We start from the raw sequence: 16,319 nt of genomic DNA on the forward strand, positions 1-16,319 counted from the left end.
TCCCATCAGGAAAAAGGGTTTGCCAAAAAGGCTTTGATCAGCTGAGAAGAGAGAATGGAGGAAAATGTCCTACCCCACTGAGATATGAATGGCTACCATTCATTAGGAGATAAAGATTGGACAGAACATTGCCAGGTCTTAAATATGAAATGATCATATTGGAAGCCCCAAACCATTGTATTTGCTGAAAAAAACTATTGTATGTTGAAAAAAATGCAAAGCAGTATGCAAATAAGTATGCACATAAGTTTTCTTCTTTACTTTATATTGCTTACTGTAACTGGCAGTGAGAGAGTAAGACCTAGGACATCAAATTGAAACTTTTTTTTTTTATTTTGAGACAAGCAGCTGTAAAAAGGTGCTGATAGTAAACCCAAAAGTCAGTTAAAACTTCCTGAGAGTGACTTGGGTTTTGCATACATTATATCAATTAACTCCCTCAAAATTGTCATACATTATGAGCACTTTTACTATTATTGATTGTACATCATACAAGGGTTGAAATTATCATATGAATATGATAATTATCATACACCTGGCAACACTGATTGGACAAGAAAGTAGTTGCTACAAAGAAATACTTTTACTTTGAATCCTTCACCTGGGTGTGGTTTCTCCTTGGCTCTGAATCTGCTCTTGGGTCTCACCACTGAAAAGAACATGCCCCGGTAGTTGCAACAGCTGAAGCAGAATGTAGGAACAAGGAGGAGCTACATGTCTTGGTGGGAACTTTGTCCCTAGGGAAATGCATGGCCATGAGCATGAAGGACACCCTTAGAAGCGAATAGGGATGAAACTAATGGGGCTTTGTAAGTAGGTTGCCTAGCCTGCTGGTTTCTGAAGGCAGGTTTTACTCCTGGAGCAGCTCCTCCACCAGTCCCCCACATCTAACACCGTCTATAAGAATCAAATAAACAAAGAAATAAAACAAAACCCTTCTACCCTTCTCCTTAACTCTAGCCCCAGCACAGCAGCCTGGCTCCTCCATGAAACAAACTGTTCAGCTCACAGCATGCTTCCTTTCTCCCTGACAGCTTTCTCTCACGGTTTATCTCTTTCTAGGTCTCTTCTCTGGAGTTTTAAGCTCCCTGTGGTATGTTCCCTCATTATCAAAAGGCCCCCACAGCTGAGTGGTTTCAACAGGGCTAGGTGCCCTTTCTTAAGGGGACAAACCACCCTATTATGGGCTTATAGAAATGTCATAAGGTCCTTCAAAACCTGCAGAATTGTAATAGGAAAAGTGGGACATGCACCCTGGATAGTTATTTTCAGAACCCTTCTATAAATGGCTGACGTTCTTTGGCTTCTGTTAGGCAGAAGATTAGACCAGTAGTGCTCAGCCTTTTGGCCCCATGGGCCACATGAAAGACACAGGGCTGGACCAGGGACTGCATCGGATCCACACTTCAGGATCAGCTTGCATGCCTAGAACCAGACAGTGCTGAGCCCACAGGGCCCTGCATGCCAGAACAGGGGCTCCAGGACCTCTAATTGCCTTGACCTGGCCTTGCATACAAAGATCAAGGCCCCGTGATGTCTCTGCCTAGTTCCATGTATAGTTTTCTGGGCCCTGAGACCCTGAGCCATTTCTGCTCAGCCCTGCACAATGAGATTGGGCCCCAGAATTTCATGTTGCCTCTTGTCTGAACTTTGTATGTGTCACAACCAAATTAAGTAGTGCCCATGTCACAAACAAGTAAAACCATTCAAAACAGTTTTTTCTGCACTAGGTTAACTAAGGGTTAACAATAATGCTAGTAACCGCTTTTTTCTGCGCATGTCAAAAAGAAATTTATTGCTGCGCCACTAACAGAGATAAAACTTAGCCTTCTGTGCTGTACATAAATCATTATAACTGGTCAGAAAAAACAGGGAGTAACCCTATGATAACACCCTAGCGAAAACCGCTAGATAATTGGCGATTCTAATTAAATTTATGACGTGGCGAAAAGCAATTGGCTATTACACAAATAAAACCCGTCTTCACTTCTGTGAAGAATGGGAGACCTCCGCACACACACCTGAAAAACCTCTGAACGTATCCGTGAGAATAACTGACAAATTGATTGCTTGTCAGTCTCCCCCGTCTCGACCTTATCAGATGTAAATCAACAACCTGCCGGCCCGACTTTTTTCTCCGTTTATCTGCCCGATCAATGAACTCTTATGCAGACCGACATACGACCTACGAACCTTAAGCTGTAACTAACTAAGTATCTCTGACCTCAGCTATTCACCACCTTGACGGCGTGAGTAAATAATCTTGCTTTGCAACCGATAAGCGTCCGCCTAATTAATTGCACTCCAAGCATCACAAGTACCCGCCTGACGGCCTTCTAAGGCCCCGGACCCTTATCTGCCCGGGTGGGAGTCAGGGAGAGCTGCTGGCCGGCTGCCCTGGGTCCCGACAGTATGTAGGCATTAGGGCCCTGGGACCCTATGCTGCCTCTTCCCAGCCCTGATTGCAGGGATCAAGCTCTGGGGCTACATGTTTTCCAGCATGTTCCAGCCTGCCTGGATCAGGCCCTGTGCTACCTTGAGTGCTGGATCTAGTGCACAGGGCCATGGCCTATGGGGTTCCCCATAGATCTGTGGGAAGCTCTGTGGGCTGGATGATAAGGTGCTGTGGAGCCAGATTTGGCCCATAGGCTGGGGGTTGAGCACCCCTGGATTAGACTAGACCTTTTCTTCTTGCTTGAATATATTGCATGGCCTGCCTTCTTCTCTAATAATGGACCAATTATGTTTCTAAATACTATGCACATCATCAGCATCAGCAGTGATTTCTTGGCTCATGGATTTAAGACAAAAAGAAGGACGAAGCAAACTCTTGAGAAAAATGAGCCAGAATAGAAAAGGCACAGCATTTTCATCTTTCAGGAGATGGGGTCAAACCCAAACCTGAGAAGACCACAAACCAGAAGTGCAGTTACTGTGTGTGATAATTCAAAACCTCTCTGTGATTCCTGAGGGAGAGAGTGCAAAAGCACAGGTTGAAGCAAAGGGGGATTGAGGTGCCTGTGGTGTGATCTGTGATTTGCATTATGTTCATTTTTCCCTTTGAATGCAATGTAGCTACTTCAAAGTAACTCATTGCTGCTGCACAGTAGGGTCAAAAATGACCCATGAGCTGCTTGGACCGTGCAGTAGTAGCCTGAGTTGGTGAAGCTGGACTGGAATATCCAGGACTAGTGTTCTTTAAGTGAGAGGCTCCTGGCTTTGGCATTGCCTTCTCCATGCTTTTTTTTTTTTTTTTGTAGGCTAATTCCGATGAACTCTGGGTCACAGTGACAGATCTGATTATTTTATTTAGCATTGATGAGCCATGGTGTTGGGTTTCTTTGCTTTAATCTCTGTAACTAAAGCACCCACCTGCCATGGAAATAGCAGTAATAGAAATTACTGCTGTAGAATAGCCCCTTCCTCTCAGCACTCTTTCCACACTCTCTCAATGTTTTCATGTACAACATGCCCGCAGAAACAGCAGACTTTCCCTGCATGAGGCCCTCTCTGAGAGAAGCTCAGATGTGATGAAGTTGCAAGCCAAGTAAAAGGGAAGAGATCAAAAGGAAGGACTGTTTCATCTCAGTTTCCGATTAGTTCATTTTTGGCTGGATTTGTCCATGAACCAAAGACTACAAATGCCTTGCCTCCCAGATTCCACTGACAGCACAGCCCAAACAATAAAGTGAGGAGCAAAAGGATGATGTACTGGAGCAGAATGGATGTGGGCTGTATTTAGAAGTTGAAATAATGCTTTCCTGAAACTATCTAAAATAAAAGCTTCTGAGATCTTGGAGCAGGCACTCTTATTGACAGCTGGGCTAGGATAGGGCTAGGGCAGGTGACTGAGGGCCAGGGACTCAAAGAGTAAAAGGTTAAGGCCAAAGTAAGAAGGTCAAAGCCAAGAAGGTTTGAGCTGAGGGGCTAAGGCCTGGAAGGGGGCTGAAGCCCAGTACTGGTAAAAGACAGATGAGGGCCATCAGGCCCAGGAAGAAGAGAACCTAGGCCAGAGGCTTGGCAGGCTAGGTGGATTAGTTGCCATCAGGGCTAGTAGACAATCTGAAGGAACACTTGCGAGGCATGGGTGTGTCTGTAGGGGAGAAGGAAGCCATCGGTAGTGCTTAAGGTGACTGGTGCCCTGGAGGGGGTTCACTGCTAGTTGCCCCACTGGCAGATCAGGGTAAGGGGCTGGACCTTCCCCTCTCCTGATGTTCTTTCCAAATACTGTGCCTTGATTGCCTGATCAAAAGTTGCAGGGCTAGAACATGCCCCTGACCAGGACAGTTCCCAGCCAGCTCCAGGCTACATATGAATATTTCCCCATGCAGCCCAGGGCTGGCTGGCAAGTGTCCCAGTCAGGGGCAGGTCCCAGCCTGCTCCAGGCTGGGCAGGGAACTCTCCCTGTACAGAGAGCTCCCTGCCCCAGGTCCACAATTATGGAGCTGGGGCAGGGAGCAATCTCAGCTCCCACTCTCTGTGATCACAGAGCTGGAGCTGGGAGCTCCCTTCTGCTGGGGCAGGGGGATGTTGTCCCCACCCAGGCTCTGGTGGCAGAGACCGCCTTGGCATCCAGCAGCTCCAGCTCCAGGGAACAGTGGGTAATCTCCCATTCCCTTCTGTCCAACTGACTGAGAACAAATTTGCTCCTAGTCAGTTATCTACATGTGTCTTACTGTGGAATAATTATTCAGCAGTTAATTTGTTACTTGCATTTTCAGGTAGCATATTAACTGCTGAGTAGAGCAAATTACTGTGCATTAAGGGTCAGCACGTATAGACAGTGATGCTTACCATACAGTAATTAACTACTGTGCAATAAAGCATCTCATGTAGACACACTCCCTGGGATTTGAATTCAGGTCTTCTAAGTCACAAGCTAGCAAGCCTAACTGCTGGTACAGCTAACCTTGGTAGTAGACTTGGGAGTAATTTTTAGGGAGTCTGACAAAAACCACATGCAGCTTGTGGTACATAGTAAATGACAAATTCCTAAGGGGGCACATCTACACATGATATTACTACACATGCTATATTGTAAACTTACTGAGCAGTAAAATACTGTGCAGTAAGCCTTTCCTGGGACCACGTCTACACATGCTCCCTGTTGGGAGCAGATTTGCTCCTAGTGGGAGCAGCCTGGTACAGAGCTGCTTCTACTCTGCTCTACCCATTTCAGCAGCCAGGAGGCACATCGGTCCACGAACATGTGGGCCCCACTGCACACCAGAGTCCCCACGCTAAGCATGCCACGCACAGGCTGCCATCAGATCCAAAAGCCCCGTGGTGATGGAGAATGGGTAACGTGGACAGGGCTGTGATATCTGGAGGCCCCCAGCCAAGAATCTGCACACAGGCGACGGATACACGATGGTCATCAGGTGTGTTGGGACAGGAGTGTCTTTTAGCAGCTGCATACGTGACTGAGCAGTCCTTTTTAGGATACCCTCTGTCTGGATATCCTCCTTTTCAGGATACCAGTGTGTATCACCTGAGGACCCATCAAGCCTGATGGACATCATCCTCAACTTCAAGGAACTCCTGATGACAACAATGATGACAAGGAGCTCAAGGGAGTCCAGAGTACAGCCACGCAAAACATTAGAGGACAAGAGAGCAGGCCTTTATAGGAGAAGCTGAGACATGGAATTCTTCCGCTTGGAAAAGCATAGGCTCAGGGTGACTTGGTGGCATCCTATAAGTATATAAGGTTTGTGCACCAGGAACTGGGAGAATGTCTGTTCACCAGGGCAGCCCCTGGGAAGACTAGGTCCAATGGTCACAAACTTTTGGAAGACCATTTTAGGTTGGCCATAAGGAAAAACTTCTTTACTGTTTGAGTCCCCAAGGCCTGGAATAGATTCCCCCCAGAGGTGGTTCAGGCACTTACTCTAGAGTCCTTTAAGAAACACTTGGATGCCTATCTTGTTGGGATCGTTTGACCCCTGCTGGCTTCCTGCCCTTTGGCAGGCTGGACCTGATGATCTTGCAAGGTCCCTTCCAGTCCTAATGTCTATGAAATCTATGATGTCTATGAGGTTTCAGTGGATATATTAAAATTGAACTATTTTACCAAAAATGAAGGGGTGGTGGGCCATGCCACATGGGAGTTGTAATTTGCTTCTGGTGTTACCATCTTCCTGTGCGGTCTAGGATTCCCACTTGGATCAGGTCTCTCATATTTTCTATCCCAGTCTTTTCATAAAGGGAAACAATGCAACATGGAAAAATTGATTGCAGTGCATTATGGGACACATACAGCTGGAGATCCTCACCCCTAGAAGAAAATGAGAAGAAAACCTTCCCACGAGACACTACAAATCTCATTTTTGTCTGAAATCATTTGACCAAAAGAGGAAAGGTCCTGAAAACTTGTCTATATCCCTTCTAACTGTACAGTTAGTTCAATAAAAGATATCAGTCACAAAAATCCTTGCCTCTTGCACTGAAAGTAACCATTTTTTTGGAATCATAAATATTCAGTAAAAATCAACATTATTTTTTACTCTTGCAAATTTTTGAAAATTCTTTTCAACCAGCCTTAAAAATATGTTATAATATTAACCTTTAAATGAAGAATTTAAAACAAAGATTCCTTAACTGGGATTCATGGACCCCTGAGAGTCAGCTGGTCACATCTAATTGGCTAATTTTGTTTCTAGATACTAAATTTGCATTAAAAGAGGGTAATGCAGTTTCTCTGTTGAAGCAATTACTTGTTGCTTTATGATGTGGAATGGTGAGATAAGGTTGGGCCATCACAAGCCAGAAGGAAAATTTCCACAAGACAAACTTTGTTAATATGTGCTTCTGGTCAGAGCATTGAAGAATTTTTTCCTCTGGTATCAGGGGAGGAAAGGAAATATTTCCAGCCTGAAAAGGTGGGGCCACAAATATTATTGGTGTAGAGCTTGTTTGGAGAACAAGCTTTGATTTTAGCCTTTCTTTTTCCTGACTGTAAGTTCCCGTGCCATTCCCCTGTGCGTCAAGCACGTAGGTCCTCTCTGACTTCACTGTTGCCTTAGGGAAGGAACAGGTCTGTTAGTAGGGGGACTTTGGTCAGTCTCCTAGAGAGTCTCACCTGCCACATCTTTGATGGAAGAATAATTTTAATTGGGAGGAAGATGGTCTGTCCCCTCCCTCCTGGTTCCTTCCTTTAGTCATCCCAGTTGTTCCTCCTGCTTGGGGCTCCGCCTCCCCTACACCCCACCTAACACCAACGAAAGATGTCATCACCTAAATCATCAGAATTGGTAGATCATGCACACTTCAGTCCTTAAAACTTATGGCAATAGGATAGGGACATTGTTCTGGCCCAAGAGCTCCTTACCGCCCCTTTGCCTCATCTATGTGTCTTCATGAACTGGTGCCATCCTGTCCCCTGGCATCTCACTCCCTACTTGGGCTTCGTACTTGCTGTGGGCCAGTCGTTTATTGATTCTCGTCCTACTTGGTCCTGCCGTAATCCAGTCCCTGCTGTGGATGTCTGGTATCCAAGAAGACTTTGTAGGTAAATCTTTGGGCTCTCTCTGGCCCTGAATCCTTGCAAAAGTCCTTTCCTGGAGCAGCCACCAGGTCCCTACACTGAAATCAGGTTCTAAGTCTCGCATCTCCAGGCCAGTCGTGGACCTCACTTCCAGTCCTTTCAGCTGGTCTCCCACCGGGTCTTTTATTCTGGCTCCAGGGGTCCAGCCAACCAATCGGCCCCAACATGCTGCCACAAAGCATGCCCATGTTGACACAGGAGCCAGTCCCAGCTCCTTCCAGCTTGGCCATTTTTTTTCTCTTTTCTTTTTACCATGGCGTCTCTGCCTGCTGTGGTTTCACTTTCACTGCACTCCGTTTCCAGTGTAGGATCCCGCCAGCTTCACTCCTTGCTCGCCCAAGGTAAGTCTTCTCCACACTGATGTAGGCCCTAGTTAAAAATATTACCTAAAAAAATCAGAAGTTAACCAGATGAGAGAGATTCAGAATCTGGTATTGTTTTTAAGTTATGGAAAATTTAGATTCAATCATTTTATTTTTCCTTTTTATGAAATGTTCATTATAAAAATGTAAGTTACCAGTTTAAAAAAAAAAAAGGCTGAAATGATCTTTTTTATTTTATACAGCCATTTTCAATGAAGACAACTGAAAGCCAGGGAATTTCTAGTTTTCAGATTTTAAAAATTCTATTTTTTGGTAAAATTAATATTTTTGAGAAAGACGATACATTCACTGAAATTATGTTTTTTGTGGGGTTTTTTTAGTGTAATTTGCAATTAACAAAAGTTTAGGTGGAACTATTTTGACTAGCCAAAATCCAGACCTTTTGACACTGCTGTTCTGATTAGTTCTTAATAGGTGCATTGTTGGGACTAAGAGGCTTCTGGGCCCAATTCTCTAATACTGGTGCTTAGCAGAAGTCCTATAATATATATATTACTGCAGACTTAATCTGAGCTGCAACCAGCAACAACCTAGCAGAGATCTGATGTATGGGTCACACTGACTGTGACCCATCCTTGGTGAGAGAGAAAAGAAGTCTGGAAATACCCTGTTCAGATGACCAAAGTCAAAACAAGAAGTGGACCAACCAAAATAAGGAATTTGGCTTGGGAGAAAGGGAAATGATAAATAGCAAAACTAACCCCTACCTAAAAATAAAAAGCTACTAGTAACTGAAAAATTCCAGTTGCAAATAATCATATATGGCAAGCAGAAATAGGCTTATTAATATGCATTGTAGGGAAGAGTTTATGCTAATTTAGGAACTCCTCCTCAGAACACTTCTGAAGAAAGACTGAAGAGATTCTGTCACCGATCCAAAATCCTGTCTCAACATCAGATGCTAGAGCCAGGAGTCCCAGACAAGACTTCACAGCCTGATCAACCAGTGAAGTTGTGTGTGCAACATTATGGGGTGGTGAGCAGCATCTGCTTTGACTAGCTACAAACTTAAAATTTTTAACTGCTAATACTGCTTCAATGCTAATTAGAGTTTTATCTGTTAGGGTTCAATAAAATTGCTTTTAGTTTAGGATAACCATGTCTTCCTCTCCTTGTGGCATGCTAAAATGGGGGATCACGCTGCTATAGTAAAATAGCTACCTGTCAAGTGTAGATGTACGTGATTGCTACATCGCTGTAGCGCACTGTACGGCAATGTACTAAGTTGCTACGGTGACATAGGGTGATGTGTAGATGTGTCCACTGTCACTGAAATTCATCTCTCTGCTAATTTCTCATACTCCCAGACCACCAGAATACTTCTTTTACAATACCATTTATCATTTTTGCTAGAGGTGCACTGATACATTGGTCTGATATTGGATCAGGACCAATATAAAGCAAATTAACTATATTGGAAATCAGCCTGAAGTGGCCAATAATTTGGCCAATAAATGCCCATGTGCGCGTGTAGCCGCAGCACAACACATGGGCAACAAGGGGCACAGCCTGGCAACTTGGTCAGCTGCGTGCAGCTAATAAGCCTGTTGTGGTGGAAGAGGAGGGGGGATGGAAGAGGCATGGAGGGGAAGATCAAAGTCCCCCATGGTGAGGGAAGGAATGGGGCTGGGACTGGGGTAGGCACTTCCCAGTCAGGGTATGTCAGGTATGCCATGGCTCATCCAGGGGGTGGGGGGTGGTGGCTTCCATTGCTGCATGCAGCTCATCCAGTGGCTTGTCTAATCATCCAGCAACTCCTGCTGCTGCTCCTGCTGCTTGTTCAGGATGGCATGGGGTGGAGGGTGACCCTGGATCTGCACGGGCTGGGCGGGCTGCAGCTGTGGGCTGGGGCTGGGGGCCATGCTGTTCTGTGCTGCACTCAGGATGGGCAGCAGCAGCACTGGGAGGAGGCTATGGGGGGGCTATGGCAAAAGCTGGGGTGGCTGCAGCCTCCCCCCGTAGCATCCCTCCAAATGCAGCTGCCGCCTGCCCCAAGTACAGCACAATACAGTATGACCCCCAGCTCCAACCCACAGCTGCAGCCCGCCCTGCTCCACCCCATGTAGATCCTGGGGTACATGCCCCCCCTGTGTCCTCCTGGACAAGTCACAGGAGCAGTGGTGGGATCCACGCCACCCCCATACCTCCTGGATGAGCCATGGCTCCATCCCATGCCTGCCCCACCCTAGCTGGACAGCACCTACCCCAGCTCCAGCCCCAGCCTCAGGCCCACTGCCTCCCTCACCATGGAGGACATTGATCTGACTGCCATGCCCCTTCCCTCTCCCCTCCCCCTTCATTACAACAGACTTACCAGCTGCACGCAGCTGTATCAGAAATCAGATCAGTATTGTATTGGCTGATATGCCTCCTTAAAAATCAGCTATCAGTATTGGCCCCCAAAATCTCTATCGGTGCACTCCTAATTTTTGCTTGTCATTTACATATTTCTACCAATTTTGAATGAAAACTAGTTGTGTTGAAAATTACACAAGGGAAATAAGTAGATGTATGAGGAGAGATAGGAGCTGTTTTGTTTCAGAGTGGAATAGCTCTGATAGTGTTGAGTGAATGGTAACTTTAGATGCTGTTACAAGGTTCTGCATTTTGTTCTACAGTGGGAGGTGAAATTCCAGTTATTGCAGTTTGACATTGAAGTAAAATATAAATATAGAAGGTGTGAATCTCTAGAGTTCTACATCTTTACTTACAGAAATTATCTTAACTTCTTCCATCAAAGCTTGAAGTAAACTGAGTGGCAAAGTTGCAGAAGGCAAGTTCATACACATCTTTAGACTTGCTGCATTTATTTAATTGGAAATCTTGTAAAAAAAAAGAATCTTTCTTTTTCAGTTTTTGATATTTTTGTGATACACCTTGGCCAAAATCTGAAAATGGAGATAATAAAGAATAACAACTAACACATTCACTGATTATTTCATAATCTTGAAATGTAGGAGTGGTTGCTTGATGAGGTCGGCTTTTTGTGGGAGTGGATCTTCCTCTTAAAAGTGGAAGACATTTATAGGGAAAATGAGAAGTCAACTGTCCCAGATCTAATATGTTTTTGCAAGAGGATTCAGATAAATATTTACTTTCTCTGTCCATAAATGCCCTCTGTAGTCTAATCAGTAACACTTTGCACAAATGCAAAGCTCAGACTAGGATTTAGGGAGATCCTACTTGGTGATATTAGGGGTAGAGTCCTACTTAACTTTATGCATCAAAATGGCAGTTACCCAGATGCATTACTGATGTTTTTGGCACTTATGCACAGTTTGCATATTCTGTGCGCAGTGTGGAAATGTAAGTATCCACATGGCTACAGAGTTGGTGTTGTTCTGGCCAAGCAGGTATCTGACTTTACATGTGCATGCTTGAGCATAGGTCCCCAAATTGTAGTCTGGCAAAAACCAAAAGAAAATTAAAGTTGGAATTAGAATTTCCTGCCAAATGAAAATTCAGCATTTTGACCATCTCAGTGTTGCCTTAATCATCTAAATGTCAGTTATTTCTAGGGATCCTGGTTTTCTGGGATAGAAAATTGCAAATTCTATAAGGAAAAAACATCACAAATACTCTGATAAAACCCCCAAAATCTGAGATTAAAATGGAACACCACCATTTATATGTGTCAAAGTTTTATTGATATATTTACAATTTTAAAGCAATTTTGAAGCCTACCAGTGCCTCAATCACTATAATAAAACTGGCAAATTGCCCATCAAGAATGAGAGGGGAAGGGGGGCCGGCAGGGACAGAGCCTGCATCCAGCCCTGCACCCCCAGCCCTCTGCTTCTGGTCCAACCCTGCTCCTCACCCTGACCACCCACCACTTCAGGTCTGACCCTGCTCCACACCAACCCCCCATTCAGGTCCAAACCAGTTGCTGCCTTCAAGTCCAACCCCACTCCACCCACTCTGCTCCAGGTCCAACCCTGTTTCCCCCCCTTCCCCCTCTCTGTTTTGGGTCCAACCCTGCTCCACCCTCTCCGGTTCAGGTCCGGCCCCATTCCCCATCTCCCCCACTGCTCCAGCTCTGACCCTGCCCCCTACATCTGGTTTAGGTTCCACTGCGCTCCCCCTCCTCCCCCCACTCCCTTTGGGTCCAACTCTTCTATGACAGAGGGGGTCCCACTTTTCCTGAGCTAACCCCGCCACTTTTAAAGTGCTCTACCCAATTTTTTATTTTTATTTTTTGGTGCCTCTGTGGAGGTGGAGAGGAGGGAGCTGCCATACCAGAGGCTGGTGAAGGAGGCAGGGCTGACAGAGAGGCTCCCGCCTTTCTTCAGCTGGCCCCACCACTTGTAAAGTGCTTGTGCCAATTTATTTTTTTTTGCCATGTGTGGAGGTGGGGCAGAGGGAGCCACCACACAGGAGGAAATAGTCCCTGTCTGAACTTCTATTACTGCTTCCTCTCCTAGTTTCCACACTTCCCTGCTCCTTATCCCTTTCCTCGATCTTTCCATCTGATCTGCCCCCAAAGTTCTCCTTTATAGTAACTTGCAACTAAGTCACACCCCAAGAATCAAGTTATTGTAGAATATAGTGGACAAAAGCTATGAAGGGGACATGGAAAATGAACAAGGAACTTCTGAGAAACACAGAACCCTGTGCCTGAGTAGCAAGTTTTCCAATGATTTTGCAGTGTGAGCTAGAGCTTTCTATGCAAGCATATATTTCAACAGAAGCCACTTTGTCAACTGCTGAAAATAACAATAACCCAAGCAGAATTTTCCATTAGTCAGTACAGCCATTATTTTTATCACCCTTGAGTGTGTGTGTTTTTTTAACAACAGATTAACTCACATATAAAACATTTACAAAATAATTGATAATTACAGAAATATATCATTGGAGTGTTGGAGTGAAACTGTAGCTGTGATGGTCTAACAGATTTTCAAGAGACAAGGAGTTTTTTGGGGGGGTTGATATCTTTTATTGGACCAATTGCATAGAACAATGTGTTCTATATGCTGTTCTATCTTTTACTTAGCTCAACCTGTGTTTGCTTCTTTCCCAGACCTCGGAAAAGGTACATTGTGTCTGAAAGCTTGTCTAAAATCTCTCCCAACTATGCAATTGGTCCAAAAAATATATATAAACCCCACAAAAGATCCTTATTTTATATATTTTTTTTAATTTTAAAATAATTGCATACATGTTCTAATACCAAACAATATCATTAACTTTTGTTTGAATTATTCTTCCTGGCTTCTCTGCCCCAACTGGTCCCTACCCGCCTCTCACTGCCCTGGGAACAGTTGATGCTACTTCCTTGGGCAGCCCCCAAATTGCGCGAATAGAGAAGCTCCTGGAAAGGGATGATGAAGATTAGGAAAGCCCTTAGAAGCACCAGGATCAAGAAGGCACAAGCCAGCTCTGCTCTGTGCTTGTGCTCCAGGCTATACTATAGTAGGTATATCTCCAAGCTGTACAGAGGGATTAGACTCTTTTGATTTTCTCCATTAAAAATGCACATCGTTATCTGATGTGCTGTTTATGGAAGGAAAGCAAAAAGAATGAGGAATTGCATCCCTGTACTCAGCCTCCCCTGACAACATGCACGGGGCCTCAATTAGTCAAGATATAGCTCCCAGGGCAAACGCAGACCAGAAACGTTCAAAGGTGACGAATGGTAATATGATTCATTAGTAGGGGTGTGCAAAGTGACCCTATTTGATTTGGATTTGGCCTGAATCAGGAACAGTGATTCGATCTGTTGATTCAGCTCACTGTCCCTGATTCGATTCAGCCAAATCCACATCTGAAGATTCAATGCTGATTCGGAGAATCAGTGAGTCAGATGTAGACACAGCTTTAAATGTTTTTTTCTACATACCTCAAGGTACCAGTGTGGCTCATGAACACTGTTATGCTGGGGCGCATGGAGCATCCCACAGGAGCATGGTGGTGGGGGGGCTCCATGTGCTCTGTGGCAAACCCAGAAGTGGACCAGAAGTACTTCTGGTCCATTTCCGGGTCCACTAGGGAGTGTACTGCCCCCCCCAACCTTGGCCATCAGCCACAGGTGGAACCCCAGGTACACCCCCCCCAAACCCAGGAAGCACCATTCGCTGAGCCAGGAAGAGCATAGGGGAACCCCCTGCGCACTCCCCGGTGGACCCGGAAGTTCTTCTGGTCCACTTCTAGGTCTACTGCCAAGCACATTGGAGAGCCCCCCGTGCTTCTGTGGGATACTTCATTCACCCCAGCATCACAGCGCTCACGAGCCGCCTATCTAGAGGTATGTAGAAAAAACATTTAAAGCTGTGTCTATCTCTGAAACTTTCCAAATCTCTCCAAATAGATTTGGAGGGATTAAAGGTTCTCTTGATTCGATTCAGATTCAGAGATTCGGCCACCGAATCAGGTTGAACCTCTGCCAAATCAAATCAGGGACCAAAGCTTTGCACAGCTCTATTCATTAGTTGCTGGAACTGTCACCTGGTTAACTCCATGACTCTGGGCATGTTACTGTGTCTTTAAATGGAATGCGCTTTGCAAGAAGTGCTTTGAGGCAGGAAAGGGAATTTGGGGCACAGAAGTACAAGTAATTCAGAAGAAAAGAAGAGAGAGAGAGAGAGAGAGAGAGAGAGAGAGAGAGAGAACCGTGTGTGCTGTTGAAATTCAGCCTTCCTGTCTGACAGTTGCAACTGAAGGTAGTGTGTGAGCCTTATAACTGGGCAGATTCAAGATATTAGAATAAAGTAAGTAGAGAGTAGAGAGAGTGAGATGCCTAGCCATGGGATAAAGGGAAAATTCTGGTCTTACCTCAGCTAGGAAGTGGAAGTTTCTATTGTAACAACAGTGGATCTCATAGAGTCTGCCCTGAGCCCTCTGGCCTTGGGTGTATTGCAAGAATTTGCATTGGTTGTAACTACATCAGTTTAATTGCACTGGAGTATCACCTTCACCTTTCATGTGGTGAACTTTTTCTGCTCCTTTTGGTAGAATACATGGGTTCAGAGGGTTTTAGCATCAAAGCTGATCATTAATGTTATGATTAGGCAGGTTTCCATGGAGAGTGTGGAAACATTTTTTTCAAGAATGTACTATTTTGAAGCATCTGTAGAGAGAATTTTCTCATCTCCAAGATGGAGCTTCTTGGGAAACCAAAAACAAAACTCACAGCAGGATTGCCAACAGCCTGGTAGCGGGGCACTTATCTGGACAGTGGCAGACTGCCCTACTGTAGCTTGAGTTGAACAGAACAGGGATTTGCACCTGGGTTTCCTAATCCCCAAGCTGTTTGCAGATTTGTTATTGCTTCTTGGTTCTACATGAAACACTTGATAGGCTGTGCATCTGTCCTCAATGTGGAGCAGGGATGTTCTTGTAATCTTGAGATTTTATAGGACAGGAAAACTGTTTCCACCTCTGTTTGACTTGGTGCTGTCATTGTACAACTCTAGACAGTGAAATGTGTTTTAGAGGCCTCAGACTGAGACCTTGGCCTAATTAGTTCCATGATTAAAACTTTCATTAAAAAAGATGCAAATATGGAAAATGATGGAAACCTAGTTAGAGCATGAGAAGTATTAAGCAGCACTTTCTTTTTCACAGCCTTTATTCCCTTTTCCTTCAGTTGCAAAGTTTTTATAAGCTTTCCTCTCCCCACCAAGAAGCAGTCCTTTGGATTGTATTACCAAATCGATACTGTTCTTTAGGTAGAAAAGAGAAAAGATAGAAAAGATAGTTGAGACAGGCTGGTTGCTATTGTTAAAGACAGATCCCGCTTCTTTTAAGGTATAGTGAGACAAACAGACAAAGGAGGAAAGGAAGGAATAGCACAGGTAGAAAATGCAGATTCTCTCTCTGGCATTGATTTGGGTTATGTTGACACCATACAAAGCAGTGCAGCATAGAGATACCAGTGCTAGTTCTAAACTAGCTAGCATGTGTACTAGGGGCAGTGTGGTACTATTGTAGTTATTGCTGCTTCTTCCCAAGCTAGCTCTCAATGCTGGAAAATTTCTAGCCCAGAACAATGTCTTATGAGCCCCCTGGAGTCAGCATGGGCTACCTGTGGTACCTCTCCTAGATGCTTCTCTGGCTATGAGCTCAAGCAGTGTCTAGCTCAGTCTTTTTTTTTTTAATAGAAGGCAAAGACAAAGTGATAAGAATGAGAAAAAAATAGATGGGGAAGGAAAATGACCTCAGACAGAGAAGGAACAGCTTGAAACCAAGCCTCTGGATATTGTAGGTCTAGTTCAGGAATTCAGTCAAAGCAAGATCCTCCATTTCTTTCATTTGGTCCAACCCAGCCAGGGCCCCTCTCAGAGTCAGGACAAGGAAGGTCCATTGTGCTATGATGGATCCCTGTACACCACAAAATGGTGGAGGGCTAAAATAGCCATGATAAAGCTCAATTATTCTGGCTTACACAT

The sequence above is a fragment of the Alligator mississippiensis genome, chromosome 4 (genome assembly GCF_030867095.1).
Source record: "Alligator mississippiensis isolate rAllMis1 chromosome 4, rAllMis1, whole genome shotgun sequence".
Classification (NCBI taxonomy): Eukaryota; Metazoa; Chordata; order Crocodylia; family Alligatoridae; genus Alligator; species Alligator mississippiensis.